This window comes from Hibiscus syriacus, unplaced genomic scaffold (assembly GCF_006381635.1).
Source record: "Hibiscus syriacus cultivar Baekdansim isolate YM2019G1 unplaced genomic scaffold, ASM638163v2 tig00003041_pilon, whole genome shotgun sequence".
Classification (NCBI taxonomy): domain Eukaryota; kingdom Viridiplantae; phylum Streptophyta; class Magnoliopsida; order Malvales; family Malvaceae; genus Hibiscus; species Hibiscus syriacus.
The window spans coordinates 6,005,527-6,024,118 of NW_024061960.1; the positions used below are offsets into that span (position 1 = coordinate 6,005,527).

The following is an 18,592-nucleotide window of genomic DNA, read 5'->3' on the forward strand; positions in this document are numbered from 1 at the left end:
TAGGCCAGATCAATAAGGAATTGCAATCGAATCAGCCCAACATGGCAGATCTGAAGGAATGCAGCCCACTCTAGCTATTGTTCACCAACGGTCACTGTCAAAGTACTTAAAAGTCTATTTTTTATATTTAAATACTCAAAAGTGCAAAATTTAATAAGCGATTGAGAACATTGTTTTTTTTAATTTGAGATTATTTATAAAATATATACACGTTAATAATAATTAAAATGTTATTAACAGATATTAATTTATAATTATTTTAAATTATTAAAAAAATATTTTAAGTACTTAATTAAATTATGTCATTAAGTAAAAAATTAAAACTAAAAGAAAACTCAATTACGAAAATAACCTAATCCGAGCACTTCGGTTTGTCAGTTCTAGTAAGGAGTTCCTCTTCAATCTTCATTGCAAACAAACAAAAGAAAAAACGAGAGGTTTTAATTCCCTCTATTACCTTTGCCATACATTAAAGCAAAAGAGAAAAAGAAACGAATAAAAAATAGTATATATATATATATATATATAAAGGAAAAGCAAACATTGCACTCTTCATCGTTTTGCCACCTTCCTGTCCATTCTCCATAGTAACGCATTTGCTTCGATCTCTCCAAGGTGTGAGCTCCATATCCTCTCTTGATTTTCACTCCTATTTTTTAAGCTTCTGTTTATTAAGATCTAGGAGATTCTTAACTAGAATTTGATTGATCTGTGTTGTGCGATTTGCAGATTTTGTGTAACCCCCCAGACCGATGCGGGTAGCCCGATCCGATCCGGAAAGTCACATTAGGGCCACCGGAGCGACCCACTGTAAAAATAGCGGAAAATTTAAATTTTTTTATCCGAACATGTAAACTTATAAAATCATTTGTCACTATTTAAAAATAAAACATATTTCCAGACTCGTATATAAATCAAAATACAATTACATGCTCCCTAATCACATGTACCATACTCTGCAACAACGCCGGAAGAACTCCCTTACTGAAGTCGATAGATGCTCTGGTACAATTCTTTTAACCTGAAAATATGAGTAATAGAGTGAGCTTCGAAAAGCTCAGTAATACAGAACTACCAGATGATGCTGATGAACGTGCAGATACAGATAAATATTTATTTCCTTATTGTTTCCGAACATTTACATATTTTTATGCTGAGCAGAGATCCTACTGATATTTCAGGTGGTAACGGACAATGAGCTTTCAGTTCAGAGAAATATTTCAGATGACTGAGTTCAGGAGATCAGAATAGGTTTTCTAGTGTGTTCCCAAAAATCATGTAACTTTTCAGATTTTTTTTAAAACACATATATATATATACCCCCATCCGTCACGAACAAAATGTATAGTTTCCCCAGAACCATACAACCCCGTCACTAACAGTAAGGCCCTGAGCACACAGCCGAGGAACCGGTAAGTAAGGCCCTGAGCACACAGCCGAGGAACCTCCAAGTAATCTTCCTCCAACAATACCCCCCAATAAAACATGTTTCCGTCCGTAAACGGATATCAAAATCAAAACATAATTCAAGTCAAGTATCATATCAGAATCCAGGTCATGTATCAGATCAGAATCCATGTCAATATCATATCAGAATCCAGGTCAGGATCATAATAGAATTCAAGTCGGAAATCAGATAAAATATTTATATGATTAGGGAACACACCAGAGTTTACAGATATTATTCAAGGTATTGGATAATCTTAACAGGAAACATGAATATTCAGTATACCGATAGGATATCGGAATTTAGAATCACTATTTGAAATAGTTCATTAACTGACAGAATCATCATTATTCAGAATGTGAATTATCAGGATATATCTTATTCGGACAGTTTTCAGAAGCTGTACGTAATCATAAGGGTATTCAGAATCCTTTACATCCTCGATTGATCGGATAATCGAACAACTTGAGAACGAAGATTCAGAACCTTAACAATCTATGTCGACTGGTCAATTCATTTTCCTTCTAGGGTATTTACTCTTAATACCACAAATTCTTGTCCAGACCATTTCGGAATTATCGCTGATAAATCTTCCAATGACTTTATTTCATTTCCACACTTCCACAATATCATGAAATGTTGACGTACTGATTAATTTGTTCATAACCCATTGTAATTGTACACTACGTAACTCATCAGAGTTTCCAGACTTATCCAAATCACTTACTAAATCCTCAGTCATTGAGGTTACCTATTTCATTTAGCAGTCATCTCCATTCCAGTTACTTCAGAATTTTCCAGAGTAATTCAAACGTTCCTGAATTTCAGATACATGTTGTACTTCCATCCCATTCAATTTGGTCTTCGTGGTTGATTGTTGAACAAACGTCCAATTCTTAGTACTGAATACGATCTAGATCTGAGCTGAACTGAATACTTCCAAGATTCGTCATCGAGCCAAACTTGAGAAGACGAACATATGTTCCAGTAATATCTATGCCATTCAGGTATTGACATAGCTTTAGGTTTGATCTACTCACTTAATTATTTTCCATTACCTTTAAAGTAGTCCAATACCTATGTTACTTGGATTCCTTAATTAATCCAAGACATTACTTAATTTAGGCCATAGGGTATTTTGGTAATTTTGATGTTTAGTTTGTTCCATTCATTTCAGAACTCGAGGATATTCATCATTCCTGAGCTTGGTGATATTCTTGGGTCATTTCCATTACAGGGTATTTTGGTCATTTTACAGATCTACGGTATTTCAATCTTTTCCTTCCATCCGATCTTATTATTTAATTCAATCTTATCATTACTTCAGTCCTTTCGAACAATTCTGACAGCAGAATACCCCGATAATTACTCTTCCAGTATTTACTCATTATTCGAATATTTTCAGGTCAAGTGTCTTCTCAGACTTTACAAACGGAATATCATAATTTTCATGCACTAAGTCGGGATCTTAACAATTAAATCCGTACTTAATCGAGTTAAGTATGAATCCTCTAAGTATTTTCTCATTCAGAGTCATCTCAGACTATCTACCTCTTAAGGCATTTCCGTAATTTCTTAACCAGATAAGTTCGATATTAGCTCTTAACGAAAATATAATAATTAGAGATCCTATGATTAATTGCTTTCTTGAACAATCTCTGATCTTGAAATAATTCCCTTAACACACTTCTATATCTTGCATAAACCTTCTTGGGGTTAAAAACCAGTTCTCCATAATTTCCAAGTAAAACTAACATTCTTATGCACATCAATAGTTTTTTAGCAGATCAAATTCCTCTCAGATTTATTAATCCACTTCCAGAGACAATTCTTATCATTTTCCAACATAAGGGTAATTTCGTAATTTCCCCTAATCGAATATTATCTTAATTTATCATCTAAGTACCTTTAATGAGATAAATTATAATCTACATCCATGGTTAATTCTTTTATTACTTAATTCCGGAATTGTAATTTAATTCAACCGTCCTCCAATTTCTTATAGTCATCTGAGCCATATTCTATTCAACCTTTCTACCGTATTCGTACCTAGTGTAGATCTTCATTAATTACACATATGAGACCAAACATTTCCATTCATGCATTTATCAATACCAACATGTTCCATAAAGCATAAAGAGGTAGTAAAGTATTACCTCGATTTCCGTGCATACTGATCGACCATAAAAATTCCATTCGAACGCCTTTGATCTTCAATTCAACTTCCAATAATTCCTCAGATACATATCAACATAAATTCAGAAACGAAGCTTAATTACGATAACGGATCGAATTGGGTGATAAATCAGTGAAAGACGGCTTACGGGGTTCGAATTTGGCGAAACGGACTTCGGATTCGGATTCAGGACGTCGAAAGCATAAATATGACTTTTCGGAAATTTGGAATATTCGGTCAAAATCAAAGTCAACGGGTTTGACCGGCAATTAAAGGTCTTCGGGTTTGAATTTCGAAAAACGGACAGCGGATCGAATTTGGAACGTCGAAAATGTCGGATAGTATACTCGGTCGAAGTCAAAGGTCGTTTAATGCTCGATCAAAGCCCAAAGTTTTGGTCAACAGTGGTCAACGTGGGTCACGGTCACGGGTCAACGGGTCGGGTCACGGGTCGGGTCGGTCAACTGGTCGGGTAAATGGGTCGGGTAAACAGGTCGGGTCGGTCGGGTTATGACCGGTCAAACCGGTCAATATCCACTAAAACCGGTCAAACCGGTCACTTTGTCTTCCCCACGCGCATGGCGGCGCGTGGGGGCGCGTGAACAGTGATAAAATCCCGGAAAAATTTCTAAAAATTATTTTGAGCGATTTTGAGATACTTACAAAGCTCGGTTCACAATTTTGAACGGCGGAGAGCTCGATTTCAACAAATCAGAAACTTTAACGCTTCACCTCCACACTCGCCGCCGCCGAGAAAGGGAGGACACGGTGGACTCGGAACGGCACAAGGAACACGATGGCAGGAGGTGTCGTAAACGGATGACCCGATCGTTGTGAATCGATGAAAAACCAACTAAAACCGAGTTATTACCGACGATACTTCCGACTGAAATTAACGACGAACGGAGATGATCATGACGAAAGGTTTGAGGGGTTTTGTTCCCGGTTGACAACGAACACGATGGTGGTTTTGGCTCGTCGATCGGAGGTCGACGGCGAGTAGATCGGAGTTCGAAGTAGGGAGAACGGGAGGGAAAACTGGAAAATTTCCGCTGAACCGCGCACGGGGGAACTTATATTCAACATATATAAAATTGGTTAATCATGACTTTAGCCACTAAACTTCATGCATTTCTTAAAACGGTCTGCCATCTTTGAAATCTGATAATTTAATCCCCAAATTTCTTCCAAATACCAATTAATCCACCTTTATATTTCTTAATTTTAGCCCCTAAATTGGGTGTTACAATTCTCCCCTCCTTAAAAAATTTCGTCCTCGAAATTCATTAATGTCACATAATTGCAGAAATGAAACTTCCATCAGTTCTTTCATATCTTTCATGTAGCTTTATAGAAACACAGATCCTTCACTAATCCTTAATCAGTTGAGTATACATTCTATCAGAACTTTTCCTCATTCAATAAAAGAATCTGAACGAAAATTTTCTCGAGTAATCAATCTCTTCAATTCTCCCTCAGTCCAAGTAAATAATTAAAACAACTTTATCCTTGTGAAATCAATTCAGCCTTGGTTACGTGATATGCTCGTAGAGCAGCAACATATCTAAATTTTATTCTGGAGTCGAGTCAGAATTTCTCAGATGAATAACTCTCACATAGCTAAGGTACTTTACTGCGTTAAGACAGATGTTAATGGAATTCCTTTTTGTACAAGTATAGCCTTAACAGATAGAAACTTCAGTTTGTTCATTAAGATAGGGGCTCAGCCCTGGAGTTCCAGCTCAGAGAGGTACGATGCAGTCTAGGGGCATGTATTGATCAGACATATTTGAATTCGACGGCCGGTCTATCTTGAAAAATTTTGACTCAAACCATAGCTCTGATACCACTAAATGTAACCCCCAGACCGATGCGGGTAGCCCGATCCGATCCGGAAAGTCCATTAGGGCCACCGGAGCGACCCACTGTAAAATAGCGGAAAATTTAAATTTTTTATCCGAACTGTAAACTTATAAAATCATTTGTCACTATTTAAAAATAAAACATATTTCCAGACTCGTATATAAATCAAATACAATTACATGCTCCCTAATCACATGTACCATACTCTGCAACAACGCCGGAAGAACTCCCTTACTGAAGTCGATAGATGCTCTGGTACAATTCTTTTAACCTGAAAATATGAGTAATAGAGTGAGCTTCGAAAAGCTCAGTAATACAGAACTACCAGATGATGCTGATGAACGTTCAGTACAGATAAATATTTATTTCCTTATTGTTTCCGAACATTTACATTTTTATGCTGAGCAGAGATCCTACTGATATTTCAGGTGGTAACGGACAATGAGCTTTCAGTTCAGAGAAATATTTCAGATGACTGAGTCAGGAGATCAGATAGGTTTTCTAGTGTGTTCCCAAAAATCATGTAACTTTTCGAGATTTTTTTTAAAACACCTATATATATATACCCCCATCCGTCACGAACAAAATGTATAGTTTCCCCAGAACCATACAACCCCGTCACTAACAGTAAGGCCTGAGCACACAGCCGAGGAACCGGTAAGTAAGGCCCTGAGCACACAGCCGAGGAACCTCCAAGTAATCTTCCTCCAACAATACCCCCCAATAAAACATGTTCGTCCGTAAACGGATATATCAAAAATCAAAACATAATTCAAGTCAAGTATCATATCAGAATCCAGGTCATGTATCAGATCAGAATCCATGTCAATATCATATCAGAATCCAGGTCAGGATCATAATAGAATTCAAGTCGGAAATCAGATAAAATATTTATATGATTAGGGAACACACCAGAGTTTACAGATATTATTCGAGGTATTGGATAATCTTACAGGTAGAGAAACATGAATATTCAGTATACCGATAGGATATCGGAATTTAGAATCACTATTTGAAATAGTTCATTAACTGACAAATCATCAGTATTCAGAATGTGAATTATCAGGATATTATCTTTCGGACAGTTTTCAGAAGCTGTACGTAATCTAAGGGTAACAATCTATGTCGATGGTCAATTCATTTTCCTCTAGGGTATTTACTCTTTAATACCACAAATTCTTGTCCGTAGACCATTTTCGGAATTATCGCTGAATAAATCTTCCAATGACTTTATTTCATTTCCACACTTCCACAATATCATGAAATGTTGACGTACTGATAATTTGTTCATAACCCATTGTAATTGTACACTACGTAAACTATCAGAGTTTCCAGACTTATCCAAATCACTTACTAAATCCTCAGTCATTGAGGTTACCTATTTCATTAGCAGTCATCTCCATTCCAGTTACTTCAGAATTTTCCAGAGTAATTCAAACGTTCCTGAATTTCAGATACATGTGTGTACTTCCATCCCATTCAATTGGTCTTCGTGGTTGATTGTTGAACAAACGTCCAATTCTTAGTACTGAATACATCTAGATCTGAGCTGAACTGAATACTTCCAAGATTCGTCATCGAGCCAAACTTGAGAAGACGAACATATGTTCCAGTATATCTATGCCATTCAGGTATTGACATAGCTTTAGGGTTTGATCTACTCACTTAAATTATTTCCATTACCTTTAAAGGTAGTCCAATACCTATGCTTACTTGGATTCCTTAATTAATCCAAGACATTACTTAATTTAGGCCATAAGGGTATTTTGGTAATTTTGATGTTTAGTTTTGTTCCATTCATTTCAGAACTCGAGGATATTCAATCATTCCTGAGCTTGGTGATATTCTTGGGTCATTTCATTACAGGGGTATTTGGTCATTTTACAGATCTACGGTATTTCAATCTTTTCCTTCCATCCGATCTTATATTTAATTCAATCTTATCATTACTTCAGTCCTTTCGAACAATTTGACAGCAGAATACCCCGATAAATTACTCTTCCAGTATTTACTCATTATTCGAATATTTTCAGGTCAAGTGTCTTCTCAGACTTTACAAACGGAATATCATAAATTTTCATGCACTAAGTCGGGATCTTAACAATTAAATCCGTACTTAATCGAGTTAAGTATGAATCCTCTAAGTATTTTCTCATTCAGAGTCATCTCAGACTATTCTACCTCTTAAGGCATTTCCGTAATTTCTTAACCAGATAAGTTCGATATTAGCTCTTAACGAAAATAAATATTTAGAGATCCTATGATTAATTGCTTTCTGAACAATCTCTGATCTTGAAATAATTCCCTTAACACACTTAGTATCTTGCATAACCTTCTTGGGGTTAAAAACCAGTTCTCCATAATTTCCAAGTAAAACTAATTCTTATGCACATCAATAGTTTTAGCAGATCAATAATTCTTCTCAGATTTATTAATCCACTTCCAGAGACAATTCTTATCATTTTCCAACATAAGGGTAATTCGTAATTTCCCCTATCGAAATATTATCTTATTTATCATCTAAGTACCTTTAATGAGATAAATTATAATCTACAATCCATGGTTTAATTCTTATTACTTAATTCCGGAACTGTAATTTAATTCAAACCGTCCTCCAATTTCTTATATAGTCATCTGAGCCATATTCAGTATCTACTTTCTACCGTATTCGTACCTAGTGTAGATCTTCATTAATTACACATATGAGACCAAACATTTCCATTCAGGCATTTATCAATACCAACATGTTCCATAAGCATAAAGAGGTAGTAAAGTATTACCTCGATTTCCGTGCAATACTGATCGACCATAAAAATTCCATTCGAACGCCTTTGATCTTCAATTCACTTCCATAATTCCTCAGATACATATCAACATAAATTATATCAGAAACGAAGCTTAATACGATAAACGGATCGAATTGGGTGATAAATCAGTGAAAGACGGCTTACGGGGTTCGAATTTGGCGAAACGGACTTCGGATTCGGATTCAGGACGTCGAAAGCATAAAATGACTTTTCGGAAATTTGGAATATTCGGTCAAATCAAAGTCAACGGTTTGACGGCATTTAAAGGTCTTCGGGTTTGAATTTCGAAAAAACGGACAGCGGAATCGAATTTGGAACGTCGAAAATGTCAGGATATACTCGGTCGAAGTCAAAGGTCGTTTAATGCTCGATCAAAGCCGGTCAAAGTTTTGGTCAACAGTGGTCAACGTGGGTCACGGTCAACGGGTCAACGGGTCGGGTCAACGGGTCGGGTCGGGTCAACAATTTGGAACGTCGAAAATGTCAGGATAGGTATACTCGGTCGAAGTCAAAGGTCGTTTAATGCTCGATCAAAGCCGGTCAAAGTTTTGGTCAACAGTGGTCAACGTGGGTCAACGGTCAACGGGTCAACGGGTCGGGTCAACGGGTCGGGTCGGGTCAACTGGTCGGGTAAATGGGTCGGGTAAACAGGTCGGGTCGGGTCGGGTTATGACCGGTCAAACCGGTCAACTATCCACTAAAACCGGTCAAACCGGTCACTTTTGTCTTCCCCACGCGCAGTGGCGGCGCGTGGGGGCGCGTGAACAGTGATAAAATCCCGGAAAAATTTCTAAAAATTATTTTGAGCGATTTCGAGATACTTACAAAGCTCGGTTCACAATTTTGAACGGCGGAGAGCTCGATTTCAACAAATCAGAAACTTTAACCGCTTCACCTCCACACGCGCCGCCGCCGCCGGAGAAAAGGGAGGACACCGGTGGACTCGGAACGGCACAAGGAACACGATGGTGCAGGAGGTGTCGTAAACGGATGACCCGATCGTTGTGAATCGATGAAAAACCAACTAAAACCGAGTTATTACCGACGATACTTCCGACTGAAATTAACGACGAACGGAGATGATTCATGACGAAAGGTTTGAGGGGTTTTGTTCCTCGGTTGACAACGAACACGATGGTGGTTTTGGCTCGTCGATCGGAGGTCGGACGGCGAGTAGATCGGAGTTCGAAGTAGGGAGAACGGGAGAGGAAAACTGGAAAATTTTCCGCTGAACCTGCGCACGGGGGAACTTATAATTCAACATATATAAAAATTGGTTAAATCATGACTTTAGCCACTAAACTTCATGCATTTCTTAAAACGGTCTGCCATCTTTGAAATCTGATAATTTAATCCCCAAATTTCTTCCAAATACCAATTAAATCCACCACTTTATAATTTCTTAATTTTAGCCCCTAAATTGGGGTGTTACATTTTGTAACAAAAATGGTGTTCAAGGTGTCGAAAGTGTCTACTAAGCCGTTTGAAGGTCAGAAGCCCGGAACATCTGGCCTCCGCAAGAAGGTTTTTTTCCTTTTCTTTCTCGTTTAACGTTATATTTCCGATTCCTTGAGCTCTCGTGTTAGATGACCCAGATCTGAAAATTTTGATCCGTTTTATTGATGCATGCAAGTGGTTCCCATTGAATCTGATCGAATTAAAGTTAAGCTGTAATTCGGTAGTGTATAACCAAAAAAGGCCAGAATTGTTTAATTTTGGGTGCCGATTTATTTTTTATGTTTAAAGTTTTACTTAATCATGATTCATTTTTCTTATTCTCTTTTAAATCTGAATTAAAGGTCCCTCTGTTTCACTGAAAATAGTTTTTAGATAATTATTTTTGAAAAATGACTTATATTTTGTGTAAAACAATTTATAAAAATCATTTTCTTATCTTTAGATGATGTGTAAATCCTTCTATTTAATAATTTTTCATAAATTATTTATTAGAAATGTGTAATACACCAATAAATAATATTATTTATTAAAAAAACTTAATATTTTTTAAAATATTACAATAATTTAGTTAATATTATTTATGATAAGGAAATATAATTAACTTATTTATACGGTGCAATTTACAATTTTTTCCCCTTCAAACTTTCTTGTTTAACGTGTCAAATACTTGAAAGAATTATTTTGTCCAATGTTAACCAAACACATAATTTTTGGAGGTAAATTTAACTACATGTCAAGTTAAGGGAAATGACAAAATTATCTTAAAAAAGTGATTGATAGATTTAAAATATTTATTTTGATAGATGTAAAAAAATATTTTAAATAAGACAATTTTAAAATCTAAAAGGGACAAATTTAGTGTGATGAAGGAGTATTAACTTTATTTTTAAAATACATGTTTTTCCCTTCTACTTATATTTGGTTATACATTGACCAATCTATTTTACTTGAACCAAACACAGGAAAACAAGGAAAATATTTTTGTAAAACATTTTACATGAAACAAACACACCTTAATTTTTTTTTTTTTATTTATTTTTTCTGGTTGATAAAGTTTTCTTCCCTTGTCGTGGCCGGCTTGAATTTATAGTCACATTTTCTAGTTGAATGCATTAATTTTTAATGCTTGTTTCAGTTCAGATTATAATATCCGATTGTTATTTTTTAATTATATGGAATGAAACTTTTGGTAGTTTATTTTATGAGGAGAATCCACTTACACCATTTTGTATTTTTTTTACAATTTATATTTATATAATCTAAACATTTTATTTCAATCTCTCTTCATGTATATCATGATGGTGAATTTCAAGTTAATTAACAATTTGAACTACTTGGCTGATAAAGAAACTCACAACTAATTAAATTATAATGAAAAAGATAGTGTTCTCAATTGATATTAGATCGATTCTGGGGTGGATACAATTATGTTTGTTTGATTGAATTATGTGGTGTTTTGGTCTTTCCAGGTGAAAGTTTTTATTCAACCTCATTATTTGCAAAATTTCGTTCAGTCAACATTCAACGCCCTTACATCAGAGAAAGTTAGAGGTAGGGTTTTTTTCATATATTCTACGGCTTTTTGTTACTTAATCTTGTTTATTTTCTATCTTTAGAGGCATAACATGAAACTCTAAATATGCACTTAGAAGCTCACAACTGAGGTGTCAATTGAGGTATATCCACTTATATTGGGCTTGCACACAATTTTGCTTTTCCATATGGGGGCTATTTTTATGAAAAGGATGTATGTATCCTAAATATGTTTTGGACATTGACAATTCTTTGTATAGTTCGTCAAAATGTTCTACTTTTATATTCTCGTGCATTTGACCAGCAGAAAGAGCTTTGCTAATTAATGCACGTTCATCATGCTTTACCTTGGCTTGTTATTTTGTCTTTAGCAACTGTATCCATATCAAATATAACCTTATATTAAACACGAGTCCTTGGGTCTTGGGGGATATTTAAAATTTTGAGCCTTTTATTTTTGGTCATCTTTGGCTCTTAGGCCTTTTTGGACATTGGTTTTTGTTTCTGTTTATCCTGAAGAAGGAATGGAAAAATGAAAGAGAGGAGTGAGAGATGGCAGCTGCCCGTGCCATCAAAGCAGCTACCAGGCCACAATGAAGTGAGCAAGAGAGTGAGAGACACTGGAAAAATAGAGAATCATATATATAGGTCAACTTGATCAAAGTTCTGAAATGCTAAAAATTCTGAGACCCTTGTATCACCGAAAGAGCTCAGCACCAGTTTCTCGAAACATATATCCGTGTACCGTATTGAAAATATCAAGTGGTAACTTAACTTATTGCTTTTAGTTCCATTACATTCATCTAATTACATTTACCCCCAATAATAGGTTATGAACAGATAACATAACCACCTTCCTATTCTTGAAATGAACTTGTGTTAATTTTTCTGAATTGAAAATTCAATTTGTAGGAAATTATTTTCTTTTTTTTTCTTTTCAAATTTTTAGTTTTGTGGTGAAGAGATAAAGGGAACGTGCCTTTAAACTACCACCTAGAGAAAGCTGTCTCACCTGGTTCATTGCAAGTCCTGTTTGATAAATTTGCTCTGCAACTCAGTGCATAGCCTGCCCCTTACTACATTCGATTCCATAATTCATGTTCTATTTTCAAGTATGTACAAGATGACTGCACCATGCTCCTGATGCGCGATGTGTACCCTAACTTAGAACATAGAGTGCATTGGTATTTTTTTTCGAAAAAAAGAGTAAACACATGTTTATGATCCATTGCATGCTAGTTCAATTTCTAGCATCACCGACCTCCTCCCATGTTCAGACAACATACTGTTATAATTTGTTGGATGATGATTGTAGATCATTGTCCAGTCAATTGTAATTTTTCACCAGCATTTTTGTACGGTAGTTTGGAAGATTTTCGTTCCTTATCTTGAAAGAGCGATATTGAATTATCTGAAAGGAAAAACATATATTAAAATTAGTATTTTTTTTTGCTTCATCTCATTGTCATAGTGGTTTCTTCTTTTGCTTGATCACATTTATTTAGTGGATTAAAATTCTCTAACTTCTGTTCATGGTTGTAGGTGCCACACTTGTTGTTTCTGGTGATGGCCGTTATTACTCAAAGGATGCTATTCAGGTGCTGCAAATTTAAATCTAAATTAGAAATGAAATATTTTTAAATAATTTTCTTAAACTTTAACATAATATTTCTATATTACATTGTAGCATTTTGTACTTGCATGAAGTATATATTAATTGATGTTGGTTTCTGGGTGAAGTAGACAGTTAATGTTCAACCAGATACTTGTATTTTTGGAGAACCATCTAATCTGTATAAAAACACATGTAATAGTTTTGTCTAGTTAATTCACATGATTCACCTTTGAAGCCCCTTATAATTTTTGTTGAATATCCTGTGATAATTCTCTTGTTCTGTTTCTTTTTCTTCTGAAATATTGTATTCTTTTTGTCTAGTCAATATCAATCATGAATAAGTTGTCCAACTATATGCTTAACAGAATCTAATGATGAACACACATACACACTTCTTATAAAAAAACACACACACACACATACAAACACATCCATTGGCACATAAATATTTCATCTTGAGAGCAAGAAAAAAAAAGTATCTTTCTTGTTATTTGATTAAAGGAGTGCTCTTTTTTTCTTCTGTAATGACAAGTAATGTTTCTTTTTCTGGACCTTCCTATGGAACTTTGGTCAGTGTTGAGAGATTCAGGTTTAAAGCTTACCTATGTATTTGTCATGCCTTTGTTGAAGTGGCTTTGGACTTGGCTACTTTACTTGTGTAAACCTAGTATGAGGTTTTAGTCAAAATTTTACTGTTTTCTGATATTAAGTAATGATATAAAGTTGCTACATGTGCTATTGCTATGTGTTCAATGCATGTATATAGTAGGTGGTTCTGGTTATTCAATTATTAAGATGTAATTTTGGTATCCAAATCGTAAATAATATGTTCTACATGGATTCAATTGAGAGCTTCTAGTGCGTTTTCTTGTATTGTGTTGCCATCCATTTTTGAAAACAGTATTATTATTTTTGGTAATCAGTCCTTAACCATCATATCAGATTGTTCAGCATGGTAATGCCTTTTGCAAATTGACAGATAATAATCAAGATGTCAGCCGCAAATGGAGTAAGGCGTGTTTGGGTTGGTCAGAATGGATTACTTTCAACTCCTGCTGTATCAGCTGTGATACGCGAAAGGGTTGGTGCAGATGTAAGTAATATTGCTCCAATTCGGTACATCTAGCTGTTATTATGTTTTCTTTACACTTTACAGTATTGTGTCATCGCGAGAAGCTGGTGTATATGATTAAAATTTGACAATTTTAAGGTTCACCCATAAAATTCCGTTCCAGGGATCCAAAGCAACTGGTGCCTTTATTTTGACAGCTAGTCACAATCCAGGTGGCCCTCATGAGGTATGCCTAGTCTATTTTCTAAAAATTGCTTTTATGCAATATGTTAATGATATATGACTGCTTTTGTTTATTTATTGCAGGATTTTGGAATTAAATACAATATGGAAAATGGTGGACCTTCTCCAGAGGCCATCACTGATAAGATTTTTGAGAACACAAAAACAATATCTGAATACTTGATTGCTGATGATCTACCAAATGTTTGTCTTGCATCCTTTTAAAACAATAATTTCTCCGTTTTTATTACATATATGTGAATGTTGTCAATCTATTGCAAAATCCAGGTAGACATCAGTGCCACTGGTATTACAAGCTTTGAGGGGCCTGAAGGAGAATTTGACGTTGAGGTTTTTGATTCAGCAAGTGACTATGTGAAATTGATGAAGTAAGTTATTTCTCCACATGAATATGTTTTTGCCTACTTTATATGGACTAGCAGCATCTTTTGGATAGTGATCTTTGTTCTAGCTCACTACCATCCTTCTGTACCTCCTTTGATAAGACCGAAGAAAACATTTCATAGGCAAAGTTCAAGTACTTATAATTTATCTTCCTATGGTTGGCATCTCGATTTATTAATTCTGATCAGGGTTCTATACTTGAAGCATGTGCATGCAATCTAAATACTAAATCCTTTTGCCTGTACTGCCCAGGTCAATTTTTGATTTCGAGCTCATCCGCAAGCTGCTTTCATCTCCCAAGTTTACATTCTGGTATGCAGATTTTGCCTTTATGCAAAGGTCTTTGTTTTCTGAGACAGAATTAATTTTCGCTTGAGATGTGTAACTCTTTCCCTCATATTGAAGCTATGATGCACTGCATGGAGTTGCCGGAGCTTATGCAAATCGCATCTTTGTGGAGGAGCTTGGAGCACAAGAAAGTTCACTTTTGAACTGCGTTCCAAAGGTCTTTTAAGTTCTTTGAAGAATTTTTAAAGACTGATATGTTCTCTGTTTATCTGAATGGATTACACTTTTTTTTTATTCATCGATATAATGCACATCAGGAGGACTTTGGAGGGGGGCATCCTGATCCCAATCTGACCTATGCAAAGGAGTTGGTTGTTCGGATGGGATTGGGCAAATCGAACTCTGAAGTTGAACCACCAGAGTTTGGTGCTGCAGCTGATGGTGATGCTGATCGTAACATGATCCTGGGAAAAAGGTAGTGTTGCCGTGTGGAACTCTATTTAGCATTCCTAACAATGACTACATCTACTTGAATTTTCTCTTGTGACTTACTTGATTTCTTAGGTTCTTTGTCACTCCATCAGATTCAGTTGCTATCATTGCTGCCAATGCCGTTGATGCAATTCCTTACTTTTCTTCTGGTTTGAAGGGAGTTGCCAGGTTTTCTACTGCTCTTTTCAGCTTCTACCTGTTTATATTTTAGCTGATGCACTGTCCAGGTCATACTTTCAATTTTGAACTATCGATTCTCACAATTATAAAGACTATAAATGTAGAACCTCTAACATGCCCAACATCTCTAAAGCTTATAAATATTATTCTATATTTGAAAACTTTTACAAGGTAAACAGTATTTGTATCCTCTGTTTGACATGCTCAAGTGGATCTATATGCTTGTGTGGACAAAAATAACATACAGTTTTTTTTAATAAAACATATAGGTTTAAAATGCGAGGAAAAGGGTGGTTTGTGTTCAGGTATGGCTCGATGATGCCCGCATGATGTGCTTCATCTAACACTAGAACCCACTTTAGCTCAAATGCTATTTTAATCTAATTAAGAATAAAATATCATCAATGCAAAAACATGTATTCCACATTCAAACTCTAATAAGTTTTTCCTGTCAATTGCTTTAATTTATAATTGTCGCTGGTCTCCATTGAAATTGAAACTTAAGAATTATGTCCTGCACTTGTGGCTTGTAGGAGCATGCCCACTTCAGCTGCCCTTGATGTTGTGGCCAAGCACTTGAATCTGAAATTTTTTGAGGTACTCCTTGGAAAAAGATTTATAGTAGTTTTTATCGTTATAAGACAGCTACTTATCTATTATATGCTAGGTACCCACTGGCTGGAAATTTTTTGGCAATTTAATGGATGCTGGAATGTGTTCCATTTGTGGAGAAGAAAGTTTTGGAACTGGTAACTGTTTGTTATTCCAATCTATATACCGGTTTCATTTGGAACTCTAAAAACTTACAAAACCTTGTATTTGTGGACAGGTTCTGACCATATACGTGAAAAGGATGGAATTTGGGCCGTTTTGGCTTGGCTTTCAATACTTGCATATAAAAATAAGGATAATCTCAATGGAAATAAACTAGTGACTGTTGAGGATATCGTCCACCAGCATTGGGCTACCTATGGTCGACATTATTATACCCGATTTGACTATGAGGTATATAACATTTCTCTTTAATGGCATATCTGGTCAAGTTACAGTCATCTCTCGATGAAATTAATGCGTAAGTACATATTCTATTTTAGAACTACTCAACCACTCCCTAAGTTTCTGCCCTGTTTTGCAGTTTCTTATGGGCAAAGGCCATGCTCTTCCTGCATTGTATTTCTTTTAATTGCTTAAATATAAACAACCTTACATGATATTAATTGATGTAAATGGTGTTCTCTCTGACAAGTGGCAAAGTGATACGAAATGAGCCTTGTTACGTTATCCATGTTTGTGGGGTGTCGCCTTTGGTGCTATAGTTATTCCTGCCAGCATGATGGCCATTTTAACTGCCTAAAGCCTTCAATTTAGTGTTTGATTTTACCTTATATCATCTTCAAATAACTATCATTTTCCAAAATTAGTGAGTTATAGTTTCAAACGTTTATAATCTTTCAATTTAATCAGTGCTTCACATAGAGTAAGTTGGTTAACATCTAAATTCGCTTTGAATATAAGTTTATATTATGATTCTTGTAATGACATTAGTAAATGTTTTACGCTGGAGTCGTACATTGCATTTGGAAAAATTGTGATGTTTGCACTCATTATTCCTAAAGATTTTCCATGGGTTTTTACTTTCTTTTGATGATCTTATGCCTTCTATCATGCAGTATAGTGAAGGGGGCTCGTTCGGATGTGTCAAATGTTGTGAGTGCTGATGAATTTGAATACAAGGATCCTGTTGATGGTTCTGTTTCAAAGCACCAGGGCATTCGGTTTTTGTTCGAAGATGGGTCACGATTGGTGAGTCATGACTCTTTTACCAACAAAAAGTTATCTGCGCGAATCTTGTCGTTTTCTAGTGCAAAGAAAATAATATCTAGAGTTCATCTGAAGAATATGCAACTGAGATTTATTTACTTGATTTCACCCCCTTTTTGTAGGTGTTCCGTCTCTCTGGAACTGGCTCAGAAGGCGCAACCATCCGTCTCTACATTGAGCAGTATGAAAAGGATTCTTCGAAAACCGGAAGAGATTCCCAAGATGCACTTGCTCCTCTTGTGAGACATCCTTAAACTTCCGTCCTAATGTTCACAGCCTCATTTCAGATTTTACGTTTTTAGGCTAACATTTTTGTTCAATATCAGGTGGAGGTTGCCTTAAAACTTTCAGAGATGCAGGAGTTCACCGGCCGATCGGCACCTACTGTTATCACATAGATCCGTATACAAGTTACGGGTTGCCAGATTTGGCAAACATAAAACACTTCTCAAGGCCTGTTTAGGTAACCCGCGTTTATATTTGTCATCCAGCAGGGGTATCATGAGTACATGGAGAGTAATAAATGACGGACACTGATAACTCATCAAAAAAATTTACAGGGTTCATGAAATTTAATTTGAAACTTCTCTGCATTACTTTGCGATTTAATTTGAATCTTTTTCTCACAACCTCACTGCCCCAATGGTTAAATAACATTAAACCTCTCGTCCAATTATGGAAAAATATATATTATTTTAAAAAATCCAACAACCAATTGTATATAACTCAGGTTGTGGGTAGATATAATTTCATGTTTAATAATACAACATGAAGAATCCTAATGGATAAGGCATTAAATTTGTAATTGGTGTGGGTTATCACGAAATAATGGAAAATTATTCTAAAACTATAAAAATATTAGATTTTTTTTAAAGAAAGCAAGTATTTGTGGAGTGGGCAGTGTCATCCAAATGAGAAATAACCCAATTATCCGACCTTGTTTAACTGTTGACGATGAGACCAACCATCTGCCTTAATGCCAACATCTCAACAAGGATTACGCACTTTCCCCAAAAAAAGTCAAAAAGAAAAAGAAGAGGGAGGATTATTGAGTAGTGAGGAATGACGGCCCGAGGTGACTTAAATTAAGAATATTCATGAAAGCTATAAACTCAAGTTTTGCAAAATTTGAGGCCGATTCGCATATGGAGATTCATGCACGACTTAATTTGCACTTTGGGGACATGACATGATTGATATAACCTTTGGATAA

At 35.6% G+C, this 18,592-nt stretch overlaps 1 pseudogene; it reads left to right on the forward strand.

Moving 5' to 3' along the window:
* The first annotated feature begins 532 nt into the window (after positions 1–532).
* LOC120170053 lies at positions 533–17,972 on the forward strand (annotated as a pseudogene).
* Positions 17,973–18,592: the final 620 nt, after the last annotated feature.